Source organism: Salvelinus sp. IW2-2015, linkage group LG23, assembly GCF_002910315.2.
Source record: "Salvelinus sp. IW2-2015 linkage group LG23, ASM291031v2, whole genome shotgun sequence".
NCBI classification, from domain to species: Eukaryota; Metazoa; Chordata; class Actinopteri; order Salmoniformes; family Salmonidae; genus Salvelinus; species Salvelinus sp. IW2-2015.
The window spans coordinates 1,228,289-1,231,680 of NC_036863.1; the positions used below are offsets into that span (position 1 = coordinate 1,228,289).

Consider the following 3,392-nt stretch of genomic DNA (forward strand, 5'->3'; position numbering starts at 1 on the left):
ATTTTTCCAGTAAGCCCTAGAAGAGAAGCTATCCTTAACTCTGTTGTCACACCAAAGCCCCGTTACAGTCTCTATGGAAACCAAACAAACACATTCCTCTACGGGAAGCTCATTCTAGAAACTGTGAGTTGTACCGTCTAAGTGGTTGCGGGAGATGTACTTGAGGGCCTCGTCCAATAGGATGACAGGGAATGATATCTTTAGAACCACGATCCACTGGCACCAGGTCAGAGGGGTCACCTGGAAGATCAGCTAGATAGAGAGAGAGGTCAGAGGGAGGCATTAAGTATTTTGACCTTACTAGGCCAAGTGGAAGTACATCACGGTGGAGTGTTTAGCAGCTATGATATGATTGACATGTGTGCATGTTCTTATGTGTCGGAGACCAAAGTGTCTCGATATTACCTCTATGAAGGCTAGCCAATTCAGCTGACCTGCTTGTTAATTCTCCTCCTCACCCCTCCTCTTTACGCATCCTTTCGAAAAAGCAGAAGTATATTTGGCAGCTACAGCTGTACGAGTAAGTAGTACTCTGCAGCTACCGCTGTGATTAAGGAATAGCAGTTCTTCTGGAAATGGCCATTGGGGGATGAGATTGCACTGAAGGTTGCTGTGAGGCTGGATTGGGCGCTTGTCACAAACAGTCTGGCCAGAGTGGTTGAACCACAAGTGGGTGGAGTCCATCAGTCATCTTGGTTGGCTTGTCTCTGGGCGGACCCCGGCTCCCCAGTACAGCTAAGCAGCAGGAAAGCTATCACACATTCGAGATAGAGCCTACACTACACTACACATGCCCAAGCTGAATGAGTCACAACTCACCCAATGATCCTATCTGCCTCTTCAAACAGAGAGAAGGGAGAAAGGGAGAAGAAGAGAGTTAAAGAGACGGAAAAAGAGAGTGAGAGCGATATAAAGAGAGGAAGACAAAAATCAGAGCGAAAGAGCAAAATCAGCTCAATATACAGCAAGCAGACGTCCACGCTTGCAAAAAAAAGTGGGAGGGAAGGAAACAGAGGAAGAGAAAACGGGAGAAAGTAAACGGAGGAAGAGAAAGCGGGAGGAAAGAAACGGAGGAAGAGGAGAAAGAGAGGAAAGGAAGCGAGAATTAAAGCGGGAGGAGGGAAAGGCGGAGAAGAAAAGGGAGGAAAGGAAACGGAGGAAGAAGAAAAGAGGAGGAAAGGAAACGAGCGAAGAGAAACGGGAGGAGAGGAAACCGGAGAAGAGAGAAGCGGGAGGAAAGAAACGGAGGAAGAGAAACGGGAGGAAAGAAACGGAAGAAGAGAAAAGGCGGGAGGAAGAGGAAAGCGGGAGGAAAGGAAACGAGAAGAGAAAGCGGGGAGGAAAGAAACGGAGAAAGAAAGCGGGAGGAAAAGAAACAGAGGAAGAGAAAGCGAGGAAAGGAAACGGAGAAGAGGAAAACGGGAGGAAAGAAACGGAGCGGAAGAGAAAAGCGGAGGAAAGGAAACGGAGGAAGAGACAAGAGGGAGGAAAGGAAAAACGGAGGAAGAGAAAGAGGGAGGAAAGGGAAAACGGAGGAAGAGAAAGAGATGGAGCAGGCGAGGAAAGAAACGGAGGAAGAGAAAGAGGAGGAAAGGAAACAGAGAAGGAGAATGTTATGCATCCAAGTTAAAGGAGGAGAGTAGTTACAGTGTGATGGTCTGGCTAACCATGACCCTTAGAGCAGCACAGACCACTGACAATAGCTTGGATCTGAATGACCAAAGCCTTGGCAGACCGAGGGGTTCATATGGGTGGAATGACACCTATGAGTCTGGATACCCAGAAACATCTGGCCTGGGGTGGGCAACACCTCAGGCCAACAGTTGGTTCCTCTTGTGCGCTGTTTGTAGTATCTTCTCCTGCTGCCAGTCTCTGTCTGTTGTTGGTACCATCAAGTCTGTCTGTAGCCTCCAAGGTTATGCGCCCTCTCGCTCTCTCTCCTCTCTCTCTCTCCCTCTCTAGACATGTCACAATCCCCTGAATTCTCCCCTACCTCTCATGTCTAACCTATGCCCACCACTATGTATTATGTACAGAGTCAAAGCGATGAGTGGAAAGTTTAAGTTCTGGGGGTTTTATTTTTCATTCACGCTTCCTGGGCCTACGTGAACGTGTATGTGTGTGTGATGTGTGTGTGTGATGTGGGAGTCTTAATATTTTAGCTGCCTGTCCTTACTTCTTGTCGTCGTGTCTGTTGAGGAGAAACAACACTGCAATAATAATAAGCACATATGAACGCTCCAATACATGAGTGGTCCACGCATAGGGCTTAACCCCCGACCAGAAAAACTTAATGGAAACAAAAAAAATATACTATAACCTAAGGCAGGTTTTAGCTAAATATGAACGTTCCGAGAGGATGGAAGGAGGAAGCAGGAGGGGGAGGGAAAAGACAAAAGGGAAGATACATTTTTTTAGAAAAGAAGCAGAGGGAGAGTTTAGCGAATAAAAGAACTGCAGAAAAAAGAGGGGAAAGTAAGAAACCTCACTTTGGGAGATGTTTTCCAGTAAGCCCTAGAAAAAGAAAGCTATCCTTAAACTCTGTGCACACCAAAGCCCCGGTTACAGTCTCTATGGAAACCAAACAAAACACATTCCTCTACGGGAAGCTCATTCTAGGAAACTGTGAGTTGTACCGTCTAAGTGGTTGCGGGAGATGTACTGAGGCCTCGTCCAATAGGATGACAGGGAATGATATCTTTAAACCACGATCCACTGGCACCAGGTCAGAGGTCCCACCTGGAAGATCAGCTAGATAGAAGAGAGTCAGAGGAGGTGCAGAGAGACGAGAGAGAGCGGTCAGAGAGAGAGGGTCAGAGAGAGGAGAAGAGAGAGAGAGGAAAGCGGTCAGAGAAGAGAGCGGTCAGAGAGAGAGAAGAGAAGAAAAGCGGTCACGAGAGAGAGAGCGGTCAAGGAGAGAGGTCTCAAGAGAGAGAGAGAGCGTCAGAGGAACGCAGAGAGAGAGAAAGGCGAGAGAGAGAGACGGTCAGAGAGAGAGAGAGAGAGAAGCGTGGCGTAGAGACGAGAGAGCTGGTCAGAGAAGAGAGAGAGAGAGAGGAAAAGCGTCAGAGAGAGAGGACGGTCAGAGAAGAGGTCAAGAGAGAGAGACGAGACGTCAGAGAGAGAAAGAGAAGGTCAGAGAGAGAAAGAGAGAGGATACACAATAAATCATACCTCTTGCTGACAGACAGAAGACAGCCATCCAGATGGACAGAGGACTGTATAATAATACACACTGTACTCACAGGCAACGGCTCAAACATAGAGGATGAGGAAGTGGAGGACATGGAGAGGACGATTGCTCCCAGCAGCCAGAAGTGAACCCACGGAGGCATCCTGATCATGGACTGGTTCTCTGACAGACTAGGGTCCCGAGGAGGAGGGGCCACGTT

General features: G+C 48.1%; 1 pseudogene; it reads right to left on the bottom strand.

The window, feature by feature from the left end:
• The window catches only part of LOC111950825 (sarcoplasmic/endoplasmic reticulum calcium ATPase 1-like), a 160,138-nt pseudogene that overhangs the window by 5,689 nt on the left and 151,057 nt on the right, over positions 1-3,392 (bottom strand).